This window comes from Symphalangus syndactylus, chromosome 2 (assembly GCF_028878055.3).
Source record: "Symphalangus syndactylus isolate Jambi chromosome 2, NHGRI_mSymSyn1-v2.1_pri, whole genome shotgun sequence".
In the NCBI taxonomy this organism is placed as follows: Eukaryota; Metazoa; Chordata; class Mammalia; order Primates; family Hylobatidae; genus Symphalangus; species Symphalangus syndactylus.
Window position 1 is genome coordinate 132,338,688 of NC_072424.2, and position 21,766 is coordinate 132,360,453.

Sequence of the window (21,766 nt, forward strand, 5' to 3'; positions counted from 1 at the left end):
TAGACATAGAACTCAATACAGAGTCATTAACATCTACATAACTTACATCTTCACTTTAATTGAACAGAAGTAATATGGAAAATTGTATCACCTAGACTGCCAAAGAGAGTCATAGCAACACAGTTAGAGAAGACTATATGTTCCAAGGATTGCAATCACGTTGCTCTCTGCTCATATTTATTTATTTATTTATATATATATATTTTTTAGATGAAGTCTTGCTCTCTCTCCCAGGCTGGAGTACAGTGGCCTGATCTCGACTCACTGCAAGCTCCACCTCCTGGGTTCACACCATTCTCCTACCTCAGCCTCCCAAGTAGCTGGGACTACAGGCACCCACCACCACGCCCGGCCAATTTTTTTGTATTTTTAGTAGAGACGGGGTTTCACTGTGTTAGCCAGGATGGTCTCGATCTCCTGACCTCGTGATCCTCCTGCCTCAGCCTCCCAAAATGCTGGGATCACAGGCATGAGCCACCACACCCGGCCTCTTCTTACATTTTCAAACCGAGGATCTGGATAGAACATGAACAGTTGGATTGTGGATGCATTTCTTGTATCTTAAATTGGGGAGATAGCATCATTAATAAACTGTCACATAATATCTTTCTGTCTTTTCTTACGAGTCTTCTAATAACTGCTATTAACAGGAAAATGATGCTTCCCAAGATAGGCCAAAAAGAGCTGTGTTGTTGAAGATGTATTTTTCTACCTGTCAGCAGAGACATTAGTTCCTAACTGAAACACATATCTAAAGTCATAAATTCATTCTGGATATCTCATTTCTGTGGAACAAACCCTTTTTTTTGTCTTGTTTTGTTTTTTTTGAGGTGGTGTCTCACTCTGTCGCCAGGCTGGAGTGCAGTGGCACCATCTTGGCTCACTGCAACTTCCAACTTCCTGGTTCAAGCGATTCTCCTGCCTCAGCCTCCCGAGTAGCTGAGATTACAGGCACGCACCACCACACCCAGCTAATTTTTGTATTTTTAGGAGAGACGGGGTTTCAGCATGTTGGCCAGGATGGTCTCGATCTCCTGACCTCGTGATCCACACCCCTCTCGGCCTTCCAAAGTGTTGGGATTACAGGTGTGAGCCACTGTGCCTGGCCCAAACCCTTTTTAAGGATAAAAAACTTTAAAAGATACAGAAATAAGTTAATGAAATCTCGAGTTTCTAAATTACGTTTGAAAGTATGTGAAATTAAAAAAGGGAAGGAAAATTAACAGTACTTCAGGAAATTTCACAAGTTGTTTCATTAAAATAAGCTACAGTGATTTATAGAAAAGAAAAACTGAAATCAGTATCACAATGGATTAAATTAGCTTCCTTTGTTAATAGCTACATGAAAACACTATACATTTTCTTTTACTTATCATTATTATTATTATTTTTTAATAGAGATGGGGTCTCGCTATGTTAACCAGGCTGGTCTTGAACTCCCGGCCTCAAGCAATCTTCCCATCTCAGCCTCCCAAAGTGTTGGGATTACAGGTGTGAGCCACTGCTCCCAGCCATTTTATTTTCTTATAGAAAGAAACTAAGAAGTACAAAATATGTTTAATTCACTTAATTACATCATCCAAAAATCATGGATATTGGGAAAATAAAAGCACGGTATTTCAATGGTGCTGCTATGCATCTTAGTTGTGCAAAGGAAACTACCTAGAAGGGAAATTTGTAAGTAGTTCTTTAGGATTTTTAAGTAGTTCTTTAGGACAGGAATATTTTATGCGTACTAAGTGCTGTCAATATATGTTTTCTTAATGGGTAGAAGAAGAATGAACTGGATAACTAAATCTATTAAAATAAATCCTAATTGAGACCTAGTGCCATATAAACTCATTCCTTCCTTCCTTTATTTATTTATTTTGAGACGGAGTCTCACTCTGTCGCCCAGGCTGGAGTGCGGTGGCGCAGTCTCGGCTCACTGAAAGCTCCGCCTCCCGGGTTCACGCCATTCTCCTGCCTCAGCCTCCCAAGTAGCTGGCACTACAGGCGCCCGCCACCATGCCTGGCTAATTTTTTGTATTTTTAGTAGAGACGAGGTTTCACTGTGTTAGCCAGGATGGTCTCCATCTCCCGACCTCATGATCCGCCTGCCTCGGCCTCCCAAAGTGCTGGGATTACAGGCATGAGCCACCACACCTGGCCCATTCATTTATTTTGAGACAGGATCTTGCTCTGTCACCCAGGTTAGAGTATAGTGACCCAATCATGGTTCACTGAAACCTTGACTTCCTGGATTCAATGGATCCTCCCACCTAAGCCTCCCAAGTAACTTGGAATACAGGCACACGCTACCATACCCAACTAATTATTTTATTTTATTTTTTTGTAGAGATGGGGTCTCACTATATCACCCAGGCTAGTCCTGAATTCCTGGGCTCAAGCGATCCTCCTGCCTTGGCCTCTCAAATTGGCAGGATTACAGACATGAACCACTGTGCCCAGCTGCCATATAAATTGTATATCGAAATACTGCATGCCAGCCTATTCCTCACTCCCTCTTATTGGATATGACCTAACCCCATGGCCCTCTGTAAAGGAAACCTACATATGGATTGGAAGTAAATTGGCATCAGAACCCTTCTGGCCCTTTCACACAGCACAGTCAATTCAGAGTACCCAGGCTGGACCAGGCTCATGTCGGTCTTTGCAGTGGATGGGGAAGGACAGTGTCACTGGAGAAGCCTCCTACCCAGGGCGTCCTGGGAACAGCTCCCTTGAGTTCTGTTTTCCTGTCAAGTCTTATCATTGTAATAGGACTTCTGTTGTTTTTGGACTCTGTACAGAGAGACTTTCAGTTTTCAATGAAACAGTTGGCTTAAAAAAATACTTCAAGGGGGAAAAAACATAACTGAATCGCAGCAAGGCCCTCAGAAGTCATAGCCCTTGATCTTCCTTAGCCTCCTCGGCGGCAGCTTTCTAAATATTATACTCTCCTGCCCCCAAAGCCACTCCTGCCCCAGGCCCCTGCCCTCGGATCATTTCCTCTCCTAGTTCACCAAGAGAACATCATCCAGAGAAAGGGGCTCCCTCCAGCTTCCTCTGTCCCCACTGCAAAGCTCTTTTTCTCTCCCTACCTGCCGTGGTGCCGGGCATTATGCCAGGCGCTGGGCACTTATGAGCTGTGTGAATCCCAACAACAAGCCTCTGTTTTACAGAAAAGGCTCAGAGAGGTCCCAGAATTTGTCAAAGTCATGGACTGTTTCTCTGTTTACATGTTCCATTCCTTCTTGTCTGGGCCTTAAAAAAAAGCATCCCAATCCAGTCTTTTTCTTTTTTTTTTTTTTTCAGGAGGGGGACAGTCTTGCTCTACTGCCCAGGCTACAGTGCAGTGGCATGATCACAGCTCACTGCGACCTTGAACTCCTGGGCTCAAGCAATCCTCCTGCCTCAGCCTCCTGTAGCTGGGACCACAGGAGAACACCACTGCGCCAAACTAATATTTTAAAAATGTTTTGCAGAGACAGGGTCTTGCTTTTTGCCCAGGCTTTGGTCAAGTCTTTTTTTTTTTTTTTTTTTTTGAGACGGAGTCTCGCTCTGTCGCCCAGGCTGGAGTGCAGTGGCGCGATCTCGGCTCACTGCAAGCTCCGCCTCCCGGGTTCACGCCATTCTCCTGCCTCAGCCTCTCCGAGTAGCTGGGACTACAGGCACCCGCCACCACGCCCGGCTAATTTTTTTGTATTTTTAGTAGAGACGGGGTTTCACCGTGGTCTCTATCTCCTGACCTCGTGATCCGCCCGCCTCGGCCTCCCAAAGTGCTGGGATTACAAGCGTGAGCCACCGCGCCCGGCCTGGTCAAGTCTTAACCTCCCTACACACACGCACACACACATACTCACACACCAATGCTGAATCCCATTTTCCCACCTCTTCTGGGGACTTCTTTATCAGTCATTCAATCCTCTTGCAACTTCCCTTTTATTCTGAGCCAGGCTTCCCTTTAATGCCACATCCAAACCCATCAAGTCCTGATGGAATTCCACTCAAAAACTGTCCTCAGCTCCACCACTTCCCAGCATCTTCACTGCCAAAACCCTGGGGCTGGTCCAAGCGTGAGCAGCTCCTGCCCCGCCCACCGCTGGCCTCCTGACTCTTCTCGCTGAGTCTCCTCTCATTTCCAATAGACGGTTCTCCAACAGTAAGCGTTGTGGACCTCAGAGGAAAAAAGGAGTCTTTTCAGAGGCCTTGACATACAGGTTATAAGTGCCATGGCTATAACTAGTGTCAAATTGAATGCTGGTGTTTTAAGAAAGCCAGATACCTGGATTGGACTCTGGGGTGTTCTCTGAGGGACACCGTCATCACACAAACTCTGTACTTCCTGGAATCAATACTTGTATTTTTTTAGTACCAAGTTACATGCACCAAATTATAAAACACTTTTCCATAACATTTTCTCACTGAGACTCCCGGGGCTTTTAATATCTCTGGAATATATTTTTCCATTTTCCATAAGACTCAAAAGTAATATAAGCTCTAAAAAATCTACTAAAAAGTATCTGCAAAAAAAATAGGAGGTGAAGAGGACTGTGATGCAGAAAGTGATCAGAATGAGATGAGTGAGCAGGAAGAGGAGCTTGAGGATGGCCCTACTATAGCAAAGACTTTCAAGACCTGGAAAGAGTAGTGCGGTCTTTTCAGGATGATGTTGTCCCGAAGACAAGCTTGGATGTTGGAAGAAACAAAGTGGAAGATGCATTCTGCAAAGGTGAATTCAGGCTGAATGGGGAAAAATTATGGCAAAAAAGCAGAATGGTCAAAGTGGGAGATACATTGGATCTTCTCATTGGAGAGGATAAGGAAGCAGGAACAGAGACAGTGATGCAGAGTCTCCTGAGAAAAAGTGTTTGAAGAGAAGACTGAAAGTGAAAAATACACGGTGGTGTTACAGCAGTGGAAAAACTTAAAAATGCCTAAGAAGAGAATGTCTAAATAAACGGATTGCTTCACCAGGCATGGTGGCTCACTTCTGTAATCCCAGCACTTTGGGAGACTAAGGCGGGCGGATCATCTGAGGTCAGGAGTTCAAGATCAGCCTGGCCAACATGGTGAAACCCTGTCTCTACTAAAAATATAAAAAATCAGCCGAGTGTGTTGACGCATGCCTGTAATCCCAGCTACACAGGAGGCTGAGGCAGGAGAATCGCTTGAACCCAGGAGGCAGAGGTTGCAGTGAGCCGAGATTGTGCCACTGCACTCCAGCCTGGGCAACAGAGTAAGACTCCATCTCAATAAATAAATAAATAAATAAATAAATAAACAAACAAACAAATAAATAAAATAAAGGAAGGGGTCAATTGAAAAAGAGGACATTTGTATTAAAATAAAGTTCTCTTACCATTAAAAAAAGAAGTCTGATCAATTCACTGCCTAAAGCCTCTGGTTGTTTTGCACTGTGATTAAACAAAAGCCAAGCCCTTTGACTGCAAAGCCCTGTGGAGCTGACCACTGTCTACCTATAAACCTCACTTCCTGCAACCTTCCTCCCTGCCTTGCCTTCCCTCCAGCATCCTAGGCTCACTCCCACCTCCTCACTTGCTTCTCCCTCTGCTGGAGGGCTGTTCATCTGCATGATGGTGCATGTGCTCCTCGCCTCGTGACTTAGGCCTCAGTGCAAGTGTACACCACGGAGAGGTCTGGCCTCCAATAAAGTACCCCCCTCCCCTACCACTTGGTGCTCATGTTGTTTATAGCATTTGTCAACACATGAGCACTTTATGTGTTCTGAGTTTGCTTTATGTCTGTCTCCCTTTACTAGAGTGGAAACCTCCTGAGGGTGGAGTTTTTGTTCACTGTTCAGTCGCCCTCCCCCCCCAGTAATTGTGTCTGCTCCCAAATAGCTATCAATAAACCCTTGCTGAAAGAATGCGTTGAGCCCATCGATGTGTTCCTCTCAGCTTACACACGCACATACATTTCCCTCTCGCTCAAATGTCTTCTTTCCAATGTCAGTTCCTGCGGAGCCCCATTGCCTTCCTGCATTTCACCACAGACTTTCTTCAAAAAGATTCTCCCTTCCAGCCACTCCTCTGCTACCACAACTTTACCCCTGATCCCATCACTTTACTAAGCTACAGGGTGCCTTCCTGGTGAAAGGATCCAGTGGCTTCCCCCAGTTCCCATCCTACCCAACCACTCTGCTGGCTTTGTCTTTTCATCTTTGTATCCCCCAAGTCTAATACTATACCAGGTACATGGCCAGCTTAATATTTGTTGAATGAATTAACAGATAATTAACTAATTTGACCCAGATTATCACCAACTCTTGAAACTCCTCTTTTGGCGGCTGGGCGCGGTGGCTCACACCTGTAATCCTAGCACTTTGGGAGGCCAAGGTGGGTGGATCACTTAGGGTCAGGAGTTCAAAACCAGCCTGGCCAACATGGTGAAACCCCATCTCTACTAAAGATACAAAAATTAGTCGGGCATGGTGGCATGTGCCTGTAATCCCAGCCACTTGGGAGGCTGAGGCAGGAGAATTGCTTGAACTGGGGAGGCAGAGGTTGTAGTGAGCTGAGATCGCACCACTTCACTCCAGCCTGGGTGAGAGAATGAGACTCCATCTCAAAAAAAGAAAAAAAAAGAAAGAAAGAAACTTCTTTTGTCTTCCACAACTCTGTCACTTTTTCCCAGTTGGCCATTTTACGAACAACATTCTTTTTTCTCTATCATTAGCCCTTTTCTCTACCAAAACTATATGTTCTTACTGTTCGTTGGAGGGGATCTCATCCATCCCAACAGCTTCATTTATCACTCATATGTTGAAAACTCTCCAATCCATATCTCCTGTCCCGATCTTTTTAGCTCCAACTTGCAAGACATAGCTTGATATTGGTAATGCATAATTACATCAAGTTAAACTTGACCAAAATGTAGCTCATAATCAGGTTCCCAGTCTCAACTCCATTCCAGGCCTGTGTGTTACAGCAGCATCATTCAATCAATTGCCCAGATGTGGAATCTCAGAACATTGCCTTCTCTGCTGACTTTGCAAAACCTGAGAAGCAGAAGTAAAGAGGAGAAATGGGAAAAGAGAACTGTCAGTTTTGCATGCTACCCTAAACCATTGCTTTGCTTTGAGCTTTACAAATATAACAGGTTTGCAAAATGTGTCACACACTCTAATTGAGATGTGTAGAAAACGGTAACTTCTTTATTAAAGTCCTTTTCCTAAGTCTTCAACTGTCAAAGGAAAAATAAATAAAGTTAATGCTCAAGTCTGTTAAATGCATAATACAGTCCAGTGATTTAAACAGACTGTTAGGAAATGCTAAGTCTCTCTTGGAAAAAAATGCTCAATCTCTGAGAAGCCTCCTCTGTTCTGATTCTTTCTTTCTTTTTTTTTTTTTTTTTATTTTTTGAGTCGGAGTCTCCCTCTGTCTCCCAGGCTGGAGTGCAGTGGTGCAATCTCAACTCACTGCAACCTCCGCCTCCTGGGGTCAAGCAATTATCCCTACCTCAGCCTCCTGAGTAGCTGAGATTACAGGCACCTGCCACCATGCCTGGCTAATTTTTGGAATTTTTAGTAGAGACAGGGTTTTGCCATGTTGGCCAGGCTGGTCCCCAACCCCTGACCTCAGGTGATCCACCCGCCTCGGCCTCCCAAAAGTGTTGGGATTACAGGCGTGAGCCACTGTGCCCGGCCCTGATTCTTTCTTGAGAGGCTGTCCAGGTGCACAGGAGGAAGGGTGTGTAATAGACATACCTGTGAGGTTTCAGGGAGACAATGGGGTTCTCAGACCCCAGAGCATGATTCTGGAGCTGCTTGTCGTGTGAGCTGTTGGTGCAGCCTGCGAGCTGGGCCTCCCAGCTTGCTCAGGACTCCACCTCACTTTGGCTCTGCTGGCTATCTTCCCCTGAGGTTGGTGTCCAGCCTCCGAGTAGCCTCTGCCCCAGGCTCACCTCCCCCTGCCTCAGGAGGCCCCACAACTGACTTGGCTTGTGTTCCACATAGGAATTGAAGTTGAGCCTTAAAAAATATTCACACTGCTATGTATTTCTGAGTCTGTGCCCTAGAAAATGTATGGCAATAGCTCCCCTTCTTCCTCTTGGCGTAACCCACTAATTTAATTAACATCCCTGTCCCCTGCCCTCGCCCCACTCCACCACCAGAGACTTAAGGACTGGCAGCTTCCCTCTCCTCCCTCTTCTTCCATTTTGCACAAACACTCTTTCTCCCTTCTCCTCCCAAGAATCCTCAGGACCAGAAAACCAGTAAGTTTTCTTTTTTTTTAATTTCTTTTTTTTTTTTAGAGATAGGGTCTTACTCTGTCTCCCAAGCTGGACTACAGAGGTGCAATCATAGCTCACTGTAGCCTTGAACTCCTGACCTCAAGTGATCCTTCTACCTCAGCCACCCAAGTACAGTGGGCTCTTTTTTTTTTTTTTTTTGAGCCTGAGTCTCGCTCTGTCACCCCGGCTGGAGTGCAGTGGCCCAATCTCGGGTGACTGCAACCTCTGCCTCCCGGATTCAAGCGATTCTTCTGCCTCAGCCTCCCGAGTAGCTGGGACTACAGGCACCCGCCACCACGCCCAGCTAATTTTTGTATTTTTAGTAGAGTCAGGGTTTCGCCATGTTGGCCAGGCTGGTCTCGAACTCCTGACTTCGTAAGCTGCCTGTTTCAGCCTCCCAAAGTGCTGGGATTACAGGCGTGAGCCACCGTGCCTGGCCCTGTGGGCTCTTTTACTTTCCCCACATCCTGTTCCCTTTTCTGACTCTGTCTATAACTGGGGGCAGGAGTGTCTCCTCTACACTGTGGGAAAATTCTAGAAGCTCACTACTCCAAGCTAAGTTATTGGCAGGCTAAAAAATAAAAAAATAAAAATAAAAAAGGAATTAAAGGAATTTGGAAAATATTTTCTCAAGATAGCCTGTTGAGCCTGATATAAATTAAAGCTGATGAAGTGAACTGAATCTATCAGCCTAAGGAATTTTAATTGATCTTAAAGGCAACACGAGGAGCCACTGACTTTTCCTTTCAAAGATCATTTTGGCCGCAGTGTACAGAGTGGATTAGACACTAGTACCTCCCAGATTTTGCACTCACAACATGCATGGAAAATGGTAATATTATATGGCACAATGGGGGAACAGGAAGAGGTGGCCCCAGACCCCGCCCAGCCGCCATGAGGGTTGAGGGAATGAACACACCTGGAATCCATTCATGGTTACCTGTGGATAAAGTAGGAAGTACAGTTCTGGAAGGCAGGAAGCTAATTAAAAGGCAATTTTAGTAATTCATGCAAGGGATAATAATTGTCTAAACATTAGTTCTTCGTAGCAGTAGATATGGGGAGAAATGAATGGATTTGAAGGATACCAATTAGATAGAACAAGCACGTTGTGTTTGATTAAATGGCTGGATAAAAGGTGGCGCTAATTCACAGACATGGAAGGAGTTTCCAAGGCAGAAAGGAAGAGAGTGCTGTTCTTGTGAAGTCCAAAGCGAGGAAGATACTACGCAGGGGCAAAGGAGTTGCTAATAACATTACCCGGAATTTTTTTCTAAGTTAGAAAATACTCTAGAGAGCATGTTAGCCAACCCACCCATTTTACAGATAATAATTCTTACTGTTTACTGAGTACTTCCGATTTGTGAAATGTTATGGGCTAAATACGCCCCTTCAAAATTGGTCTACTGGGCCGGGCGCAGCGGCTCACACCTGTAATCCCAGCACTTTGGGAGGCCAAGGTGGGTGGATCTTCTGAGGTCGGGAGTTTGAGACCAGCCTGGCCGACATGGCGAAACCATGTCTCTACTAAAAATACAATAATTATCCGGGCGTGGTGGTGCCTATAATCCCAGCTACTCTCAAGGCTGAGGCAGGAGAATCGCCTAAACCCGTGAGGTGGAGGCTGCAGTGAGCTGAGATCGCACCACTGCACTCCAGCCTGGGTAACAGAGCAAGACTCCATCTAAAAGAAAAAAACAGTGCATTGACGTCCTTACCCCGAGTGTGATGGTATTTGGAGGTGGGGCCTTTGGGAGGTAATTCAGTTTCGATTTCATTATCAAAGTGGAGCTCCTTGATGGGATTAGTGCCCTCTACGAAGAGGAAGACAGAGATCACCTTTCCATGAGCACACACGGGGAAGAGTCCGCGTAAGGACACTGCAAGGAGGGTGGCTGTCTACCAGCCAGGAAGCCAGCCCTCACTAGAAACCGAATTTGCTAGCAGCTTGATCTTAGACTTATGAGCCTCCAGAATTGTGAGAAATAAGTGTCTGTTGTTCAAGCCGCCCCGTCTATGATATTTTGTTATAGCAGCACAAGTGGTTAGCACAAAACGTTAGGCAATGATCCAGTTGCACTACAAATATCATCTCATTAATTCAGGGCTAACTCTGTGAGGTCACTGGCTTTATTTAAGAGTGAAGAGATGGAAGCCGTAAGAGGTAAGTAACTTGCCTGGGCAATTCAGAAATTCCATCACAGAGCCAAGATTCAGGTCCTCATCTCTCCATTCCCAGAAGCAGTTGTTTTCCCATTATCTTAACGTCTCTGGAAAGAGAGTACTTTGCAATTTAGTTTTTAAAGGTGCAAATCCGTATGTTTTGAAACTTCCCAAATGGTTCCATTTCATGCCCAATGCCATAGAGCCAGTTAATAGTGAGTCAGGATTAGCCTTGGGGTTCTGCCTCCCCTTCGAGTTTCTTCCCTGCACCCCTGACTTGACTTTACTGAGCAAAGTGCATATGGGAAACAGCAGTACTGCATTTTTTGCGGCCCACAGAGGCTCAATGTTTTAACTTCACAGCCACAGGCCCACCTGCAGAGCCCTCCTCACTCCCATGCTATCTCTGCAGAGGCTTTGGGGAGCTAGGCTTCAGCCCCACCCTTTGTCCCACAAGCACCACATTCAGTGGTCTCTACAGTGTCATCCGGAGCTAAAGGATGGGGGAAATGTGGACAATCTCAGATCTTCTCTGCACTGGTTCAGATAAAGGCTATTTTTTTTTTTTTTTTTTTTGAGACGGAGTCTCGCTCTGTCGCCCAGGCTGGAGTGCAGTGGCGCAGTCTCGGCTCACTGCAAGCTCCGCCTCCCGGGTTCACGCCATTCTCCTGCCTCAGCCTCTCCGAGTAGCTGGGACTACAGGCGCCCGCCACCACGCCCGGCTAATTTTTTTTTGTATTTTTAGTAGAGACGGGGTTTCACCGTGGTCTCGATCTCCTGACCTCGTGATCCGCCCGCCTCGGCCTCCCAAAGTGCTGGGATTCCAATTCTATGAGGCACAGTTTTCAGATTTTGAAGATGATTTGTATTTAATTCAATTTAACCCTGACTTCTTGTCTTTCTCATGGTGAAAGACACAGGATAACTTTTCCCATTATTAAAGATGCAGCGTACAGGATGTGCATGGCCAAATGCCCAGGCAAAGTCAAGGTGATGTCATTTCTGTGTTCAACTTAACCATGCCCTAGCCTAAGGGGAGTGACTCCTTTTACTCATAAAACATCACAGCTTGGTGCCCGGGTTAAGCTATGCTACGTGATATGATTTCATATTTGAGCCATGGCATCTCTAATGCATTAGGCTTTTGCTAGCTTAAGCTTCTTAATGGTGTGTGTTGGTATAAACAAATGCCAACCTCACCACAGCAGTGTCAAATTCCTCAGATGCCTCAGCACAATTAAGAAAACAAAGTTGCTGTAAAGTAATTACACAGTATGGATTAATGTGTAATCCTGAAGAGCAATCCGAGCATGAGCTCTGTTTTATTACTGAGCGAGAGAGAAGGCTCGTGGGTGGGGTGGGGGTGGGGGGGAATTCCAAAGCACAGGTATTCATTCACCTTTCTGCACAGGCCTAGCTAACACAGGACTGTTTTGGTAACTGAGGGTAATCTAACATTCCTGAATTCTTCAGGCACAGCTGGGGCACCCTGGGAAACCCATCCCACCCCTAGGCTTGGCACTACCCAAAAAGTGTTCTCCTGGAACCTGAGAGGGGAGATGGGTGTCCCTATAAAATTTCTTCTAGGGTTTAAACTGGCAGTTCCTATGATTATCATGATTTTCTGGGAAAGAGACAAGATTGTGTTACTTGTCTTTCTTTCAAACGAGCAGAAACTGCTCTATAAGTAGTTTTTTTGTTTTGTTTTGTTTTTATTGAGAGAGGGTTTGCACCATGTTGCCCAGGCTGGCCTCAAACTCCTGAGCTCAAGCAATCCACCCGATACCAACCTTGGTATTCCAAACGTGCTGGGATTACAGGCTTACACCACCGTGCCCAGCCTATATAAATATTCTGACCACGTATATAGTCAGCAAATCAGAGTTTTAAAATTTATAATTAATCTTCAGATTTAAATGTTTTCTACTTTTTACTACTATGTAAGGATTCTATGGAGGACATTAAATAAAAAACATTCTCCACGTTTAAAAGTGGGTTTGCAAAGAAATATAAATCATTCTGTTATAAAGACGCATGTACACGTATGTTTACTGCACCACTATTCACAATAGCAAAGACATGGAATCAACCTAAATGACCATCATGATAGACTGGAAAAGAAAATGTGGTCCATATACACCACGGAATACTATGCAGCCATAAGAAGGAATGAGATCATGTACTTTGCAGGGATATGGATGAAGGTGGAAGCCATTATCCTCAGCAAACTAACACAGGAACAGAAAACCAAACACCACATGTTCTCACTCATAAGTGGGAGCTGAACAATGAGAACACGTGGACACAGGGAGGGGAACAACACACACCCAGGTCTGTGGGGGAGTGGGGGAAGGGAGACAATCAGAATAAATAGCTAATGCATGTGGAGCTTAATACCTAGTGATGGGTTGATAGGTGCAGCAAACCACCATGGCACACGTTTACCTATGTGACAAGCCTGCACATTCTGCACATGTCTCCAGAACTTAAAATAAAATTTAAAATAATAAAATTAAAAATTAAAAAAATAAAGGTGGGTTTAACGTGAGGGAGAAAAACAGTTATCAATGTGTAAGATCAATTATCAGCCGTCCAAAATAAATGCCTGAAAATGTACACCTTTATGCCCCGTTAGAACTTTCAGGACCCCTAGAAGAAAGTGTCCATAGGCCAGCATGCTGAATTTGTGGCTGAGATGGGTCTACTATTTCTCTAGTCATTGCAGTTTTCTTCGATGATAAATATTGTCAATGAAAACAGGCATTTTAGAAGCTTAAAGGTGAATGAGAAAAGCAAGTTGCAGAAGTCTTCATACAATAAGAAACCTTTTTTGTTAAAGTTTCTAACAGGCAGGTTAGGTACAGTGGCTCACATATGTAATATCAGCACTCTGGGAAGCCAGGGCAGGAAGATCACTTGAGGCCAGGAGTTCAAGACCAGCCCGGACAGTATAGTGAGACCCCATCTCTACAAAAAGAAATTTAAAAATTAGCCAGGCATGGTGGCATGTGCCTGTAGTCCCAGCTACTCATGAGGCTGAGGCAGGAGGATCCCTTGGGCCCAGGAGTTAGAGGCTGCAATGAGCTATGATGGCACCACTGCACTCCAGCCTGGGTGACAGTAACATTGTCTCTCAAAAACAAGAAAGAACAAACGAAAAGGGATCTGCCATTTGCAATAATCTGGTTGAACCTAGAGTAGAAAAATGGTTACCAGGTGTTAGGAAGGAGTGAGCAGTGGGGAAATGTAGCTCAAAGAATCAAATGGTAAGCCGAGTGCAGTGACTCATGCCTGTAATCTCAGCACTTTGGGAAGGCAAGGTGGGTGGATCACCTGAGGTCAGGAGTTCAAGACCAGCCTGGGCAACATGGTGAAACCCCATCTCTACTAAAAATACAAAAATTAGCCAGGCGTGGTGGTGCACACCTGTAATCCCAGCTACTCGGGAGGCTGAGGCAGGAGAATCACTTGAACCCAGGAGGTGAAGTTTGCAGTGAGCCAAGATCATGCCACTGCACTCCAGCCTGGGCAACAGATCGAGACTCTGTCTAGGAAAAAAAAAAAAAAGGTACAAAGGGTCAAAGGGTGAATAAATCTGGAAAGCTAATGTACAATATGAGTACTATAGCTAATATACTGGAAACTTGCTAAGAGAATAGATTTTAGGCACTCTTATCACAAGAAAGAGAGAGAGAAAGGAAGGAGGAAGGAAAGGGAGGAAAGAAAGGCAGGTAGCTATGCGGGGTGAGGGATTTACTTGGCTGTAGTAATAACTTCACCATATTCATGAATATCAAAACATCAAGGCCAGGCGCAGTAGCTCACACCTGTAATCCCAGCACTCTGGGAGGCTGAGGCGGGTGGATCACCTGAGGTCAGGAGTTCGAGACCAGCCTGGTCAACATGATAAAACCCCTTCTCTACTAAAAATACAAAAATTAGCCAGGTGTGGTGACACATGCGCCTGTAATCTCAGCTACTTGGGAGGCTGAGGCAGGAGAATTGCTTGAACCGGGAGGCAGAGGTTGCAGTGAGCTGAGATTGCGCCACTGCATTCCAGCCTAGGCGACAGAGCAAGACTCCATCTGAAAAACAACAACAAAATCATATTGTACACATTACATATGTAAAATACAATAAAATAAAAAGTGTTCTACCAAAAAAAAGAAAGAGAGAGAAAAGAGTTTCGGGTGTTGGGAGGGTGCTTACCAACGCACAGGCCCATGGTGCCACTGGTGAAGCATGTCCCAAGACTGACCGTGGTTCATAAGCTTTTCCTTGTCACTCTCTTGCTTCTCTCAGGACAGAACCCTGACTACACCTGGTGTGTCCAGTGGGGTTATCCTAAAAAGCTCCGTCATCCGGCATTCTCCAGTGGACACCTGGGGAGGCCAAAAGTGTCTCTGAATTCACCCAAGCTCTGTCTGTTTTCCTGCCCTTGGGGTCTAGCTGCTACTGGGTAAGCAACTGCTGAGGAAGAAAAGGCATAAAGAAAAGGCATTTTGAAATATCAGGACATGAATAAAGCCAAAAGTCATGCTCAGTTCAATATCCACCACAGCCAAACTGCCGCTGAGTACTAGGGAAGCATTTAAGTAGAGCAGTTTTGTCCTTTTGTGATCTCCTTAAATGGTAGCTTTACTGCATTGACATTTGTATTTATTTTTTCCTTCATGACCTAACTCCCACTCACTGCCCTACCCGGGCTTATCTCTTGCCACCAACTCCAGACACACTGAACTGCTGGAATTTTCCAAAGACACCCTCTCCTCTCCCTGTCCTGACCCCATGGGCAACACCTACTTACTCAGTAAGACTCAGCTCCAAAGAAACATCCCCAGAAAGCTTTTCCTAACCGTTAACCACCAAGCCATGTTAGACGCCCCTGCTACGTCCTCCTTCGGTGCGCTGTGCCCAACACCTCAGCCACATGAAATTGCCTGCTTTTCTGCCTTCACCAGGAGGCTTTTTGACAAGGAGCCCTCTAAAGGCAGAGACTGACCCTCATTCATTCACCAGCAGCATCTGCAATGTGCTAAGTGGTCAAGAGCATCTGCTTTCATGAATGATTAAATGAACTTCTTTCCTCTGAGCAGTGGTTTGCAGATGAGGAGTAGAGCATGCACTTGTGTGTGCGTGTGTGGGTTTGGGTTTGGCTAGAACAGTGACAAGCACCTGCAGTCTGTGGATTACAGACCACCCGTCTCACTCATGTTGAAAACAGTCTCAAAACGTTTTGGCCAAAAGAAAGATGTATTGGTTCCCATCACACTAGAGAAGAAAGTGCTGAAGGGTGAGTCTGGTCTCACAAATGACTAAAACAAGAGATTCCAACACACTGTATTCTCTCTCTCTCTCTCTCCCTCTCTCCCTCTCCGTCTCTCTTCCTCTCCATCTCTCTTTCCATCTCTTATTTCTGCTCTGGATGAGACAGATGGGCTTTCCCCAAATGTGGAGAGAAAATAGCCAACAGAAACGCTGAGCTCATGCCTTCCTGACTTCACATAAAAAGTCATCTTGTCTTGACCCTAATTTTCTCCTTTAGAAGGGTTCTCTTCTGGCTTGGGTCACATGCCCCCTCACCCCCCAGACCACACTGCATTTATTGTGCTGAGCACTTAGTAGGTCACTCAGTAGGAAAACTCATATCCTTTAATTCAGCAAAAGTCATATCGTTTGTCTTGGGTTTTTGGGGGGTTTTGTTTTGTTTTTGTTTTTGTTTTGAGAGGGAGTCTCTCTCTGCTGCCCAAGCTAGATTGCAATGGCATGATCTCGGCTCACTGCAACCTCCACCTCCCAGGTTCCACCCATCCTCCTGCCTCAGCCCCCAAGTAGCTGGGACTACAGGCGTGTGCCACCGCACCTGGCTAATTTTTGTATTTTTAGTAGAGATTGGGTTTCTCCATGTTGGCCAAGCTGGTCTCAAACTCCTGACTTCAGCCTCCCAAAGTGCTGGGATTACATGTATGAGCCACCCTGCCCGGCCTGTCTTGGTTTTTTGATCTTTAAATAATCTCCCTCTCCTCTCGTTTTCTCTGTTGTCTCACTCTGATATAATTATTGATGGATCTTCTAATTTGCTTATCTTGTTTGCTGCTACTCCTGTCTCAGTGTCCTCTTCTGCTTTGGGGAAGATTTTTTTCAACGTCACCCTTCATATTTAGTTTTACAGTTGTGCCATCTTTGTTTTAATATCCAGGAGGCTCTTTCTTGTTCTCTGAATATTAACTTTTTTATCACCCTCATTCTTACATGTATCTTGATTCTCACCTTTTCTGAGGATATTAACTAAGAGCAAGTAGTGTGTTTTCGACATTTTCTTCTGTTTCCTTCAAGTTACTCTTATTTGGGCTCTGTGTTTCATCTTAGAGGCTTGGCCTCTGATGCTTAGTGATCCCTGGTTATTCATATTTAGACATAAAACACTAAATGTCTCTTGTAAGTTCTCGGTGCTGGTGGGCTTCAAAATAGGGTGACCGTGAGCATTAATTGTATGTGTCAACATGACTGGACTACAGGATACACAGACAATTGGTCAAACATTGTTCTTAGTGTTTTTAGATGAGTTTAACGTTTAAATCAATAAATCGAGTAAAGCAAATTGCCCCTCTGGAATGTGATGGGCCTTATCCAATCTCAGGCCTAAACAGAAAAAAAGTCCGACCCTCCTGCAAGTAAGAGAGAACGCCTCCTGCCTGAGAAGGGGTTCAGAACAGGGACATTGTTTTAATTTTTTCCTGCCTTCAGACTCAAACTGAAATATTGGCTCTTCCTGGGTCCCCAGCCTGCCAGTTTTGGACTGGAACTATACCGTTGGCTCTCCTGGTTCTCAAGCCTTCAGACTAAGACTGGAGTTAAATTGTCGGCTCTGCTGGATCTCCAGCTTGCTAAATGTGGATCTTAGGACTTGTTAGCCTCCATAACTTCATGAGCCAATTCCTTATAGCAAATATCTTTTTATAGATACATCCTATTTTTTTTTTTTTGGTTCTGTTTCTCTGGAGAACCCAGGCTAATACAGATTTTGGTGCCAAGCATGCTTCTAGAGGAACAATGTTTTAAGGTTGAGTTTTCTAAATGATTTCTGGGATATTTGCAATTTTCTCTAATTAGATTTAAAGATGCTCATGACTCTATTTCCAGCAGTAAAGAGTGCACTGATAGTCCACGGCATGCTCTGGCAATAGAGATATGCAAAATATCACCACTGGCTACTTCTAATCAACCACTTACAAGAAGCAAGGCTGTATGTGACTGTATATATGATACTTTAGAACATTTTTGTCAAAATAATGAATATTGTGAGATTGGCCAATGGCTCTTAATGTGGCTGGACAAACTGGTGGGGGTGGGGTAGAATGAGTCCAGGGATTCAAATTCACAGCTCATACACCACATAAGTGACCTAAGAGCTTCTCTGTATGCTGTGAAAGAGACCCTTATTTAGTATAGCAGAACTGAGATTGCTGAAAATCAAACCCAGAATCTCAACCTGCAACTCACTGGATTATGATACAAATTGAACTCCCAGGATCACAAGGTGTCCACTGTTAAAGTGAGGACACTGATGGAGAAGGCATGAATCCTGCAATTTGGAATGGGGACATGAGGCAAGACATTGAATGGAGACATTGAGCCCCTAAATTCTGATGAGTCTTTTCTGAAGTCTTCTTTGAGTGGAAACAGCCTCTCTACCCCCAGTGGAAGCAGCGGCTTCCATACCCCCATCTGAGAGAATTAATCCTGCATGGCCTGAGGAAATTGTAATGACGTCCCTGAGGCAGTTGTCATGCAAGACAATGCTGATTCTTTTCAAGACCCTTCCCATCACCCCTATTTGCTTCTAGACCTATAACCAGACTAAAGTGCCAACAGACCCCTAAAGTTGAGGCACAAAATGTGATCCATGAGTTGGTATTCTATACTCCAAAAGAACTACTTTAGTTATCTAATTTATACAGATAGAAATCTGGGAACATATGTTGGAATGATATTAAAGATGTGGGATAATGGTAGAAGGAGTGTAAAGTGGGATCAGGTCAAATTTATTGATATGGACTCACAAAGCAGAGAGTCTGGATTTAATGTTGTATCTTGGGAAATTAGAAAGGGCTCTAATAGTTTGGTTGAGTGGCTGAAATGTGGACCAGAAGGTGACCTGTAGTGAGCAAGTGGGAAGTGCCACATCTGCCTTGGTTTCACAAAGAGGAAAGGATTCAAAGGTGTAAGGAGATTGGATTGTTATAGTGGATTTGTCATTTAAGACCTGTTCACTCACCAAAACATATAGCTTTCACTACTGTTGTGAGAAATAAATTTGTGAGGCGAGCCCACCATCCTTGAAGAGCTCTGTGATTGCTCTTCTCTGTGGTCCAGACCTGATGGTGGGAGCCACAGCACTAACTCGAAAACCTAAATGGAATGAGAGTAGATTCCAGGGTGGCAGGAGCCAAGGAGCAGCACTCAACCACCAGAGGTAAGATGGGAAGGGTTACCGTACAGGGTCCAGGCAGCAATCAGAATGGTTTGACTTGCACACACCTATGGCATTGGCTCACTGAAGATGATGCTTCTGGAAGCATCTATAGATAACAGATAATAGGCCTATTAAATTCTTACTTTATCTATATAAACAGAAAAGTTCTAAGTCAAGTGAACAAAAGCCTAACCTGAATCATAACAAGAGCATGGCCCCTCAAGCAATTTCCAGCCTTGAGCCAGTTTACAGACCCAGAATCCTTGAATGAAGGGGAGGCCAGGTCCTCTTGAGGAAGAATCCAAGTATACTGCAAAAAAAAGAAAAAAGTTTTTGTTTGTTTTTGAGACGGGGTCTCACTCTGTCACCCAGGCTGGAGTGCAATGACATGATCACAGCTCAATGCAGCCTCGACCTCCTGGGCTCAAGCGATCCTCCCACCTCAGCCTACTAAGTAGCTGGGACCACAGGCAGATATCATCACACCTGGTTAATTTTTTTATTTCAGTTTTTGTAGAGACAAGTTCTCCCTATGTTGTCCTGGCTAGTCTTGAAATTCTGGACTCAAGTGATCCTCCAGCCTCCCAGAGGGCTGGGATTCCAGGCATGGGCCATTGCTCCTGGCCTGCAAAAAATTATGACATTAATCTTTTTTCCAGTCTTACCCAAAGGGACATACAGCTTTTTGCCAGGGCAATTGTGCACTGAGAAGAAGGAAATAATCAAACATTTTAGGGACTACTGAATGCTAATTCTGCAATACCCAAAATGTCACTGGCCCACCAGTCAAAATAGATCAGGTGAAAGTCAGATAATCAATGTCGTTTTAGCTCAAGTCTGTTTCACAGGGAGCCCATTAGGTCTCTGAATCTATCCTGTAATTATTTCCCCAGTTCCAGAATGCGTAATTGAAATAGATATACATATCAGCTGGCAGAATCCCCACATTGGTTCTGTTTACCTGTGGAAAGAGCACTATGATGGTGAGAAAGGCCAAGTTGAAGCCATTAGAACTGGCTCTACCTAGGAAAATAGTAACCAAAAGAAATACTGCATTCCTGGAGGGATTTCTGAGATTAGTGCCACTATCAAGGACTTGAAAGGATGCAGAAGTGGTATTCCCGCCGCATCCCCATTCAACTCACCTATCTGGGCTGGGCAAAAGAAAGATGAATCTCAGAGAGTGACAGTGAATTATCATGCACTTAACCAAGCAGTGATTTCTATTGCAGCTGCTTTATCTGATGTGGTTTCATTGCTCGAACAAATTAACACGTATCTTGGAAACTGGTATGCAGCTATTGATCCAACAGATGCTTTTTTTTCTCCATACCTGTCAATAAGGACCACCTGAAGCAGTTTGCTTTCAGTTTGCCGACAAGACCAGAAACATACCTTCACTGTTCTAGCTCAGGAGTATATCAAGACTCTCCAGCCCTATGTCATAATTTTGTCTGCAGGGATCGTGATCTTCTTTCCCTTGTGCAAGATAACACACTTGCCTTAGTCAGCTCAGGCTGCCATAACAAAATACCGTAGACTGGGTGACGCTAGTGGGGGAAATTTATTTCTCACTGTTCTGGAGTCTGAGTAGTACAAGATCAAGATGCTGACTGATTTGACTCCCAGTAGGGTCTCACTATGGCCTCACGTGGCCTTTCCTTGGTGCATTCATGAAGAGAGAGAGAGGAGAACTCATCTTCCTCTTCCGATTAGGGTGTTAATCCCATCATGACGGCCCAACCCTCATGACCTCTCCTAACCCTAATTAACTTCCAAAGGCCCCATCTCTAAATATCACACTGGGGTGCTGATTAGGGTGCAATATATGAATTTGTGGGGTACACAAACCGTCAACAACACTGTTTCAGGCACTGAAGACATAATGCTGATTGGACTACCAACCAAAAAGTTGCAACTACCCTAGACTTATTGGTAAGAGATCTGTGTGTCAGAGATTGGGAAATAAATTTGACAAAAATTCAGGAGGCTTCTATGTCAGTGAAATTTCTAGGGTTCCAGTGGTGTGGGGCATGTCTAGATATCCTTTCTAAGGTGAAGATTAAGTTGTTGTACCTGGTAAGTTGTTGTAGGCCCAGCCTTCAACCTAAAAAGAGGCATGGTGCCCAGTGGGCTTCTTTAAATTTTGAAGGCAACATATTTCTCATTTGGTGTGTTGCTCCAGCCCATTTACCGAGGGACCCAAAAAGCAGCTGGTTCTGAGTGGGATCCAGAACAACGGGAGGTTCTGCAACAGGCTGCAGTGCCAACTGTTCTGCCACTTGATCGGGCCATGTGAGCCAGCAGATGTGACGGTGCCTGGAGTGTCTGCAGCAGATATGGGTGCTGTTTGGAGCCTTTGGCAGGCCTCTGCCAGTGAATCACAGTGCAGGCCCTTGGGATTTGAAGCAATGCCCTGCAATTCTCTGCTGATCATTATTCTCCTTTTGAAAAACAGCTCTTAGCCTGCTCATGGGCCCTAGTAGAGACTGAATTATTAACCATGGGCCACCAGGTTACCATGTGACCTGAGCTACCATCATGAGCTGGGTGTTATCTAATACATCAAGCCATAAAGTTGGGTGTGCTGCTGATGTGGTTTCATTGCTTGAACAAATTAACACATATCTTGGAACCTGATATGCAGCTACTGTTCCAACAAATGCTTTTTTCTCCATACCTGTCAATAACGACCACCTGAAGTCACGTATACACCACCATCAAATGGGAGTGGTATATATGTAACTAAGTCCATGCAAGTCCTGAAGGCACAAGTAAGTTACATGAAGAAGGGGCTCAAATGCCTGTGGTCCCCCTTCCTACTATAAGATACTGTTTTTCTCTCAGCCTGCACCTATGGCCTCATAGAGAGTATCCAATGACTAGTTG

At 44.7% G+C, this 21,766-nt stretch overlaps 1 pseudogene; it reads left to right on the forward strand.

The window, feature by feature from the left end:
• Nucleotides 1–4,208: 4,208 nt before the first annotated feature.
• On the forward strand, nt 4,209–4,942 carry LOC129475692 (mitochondrial transcription rescue factor 1-like; annotated as a pseudogene).
• Nucleotides 4,943–21,766: the final 16,824 nt, after the last annotated feature.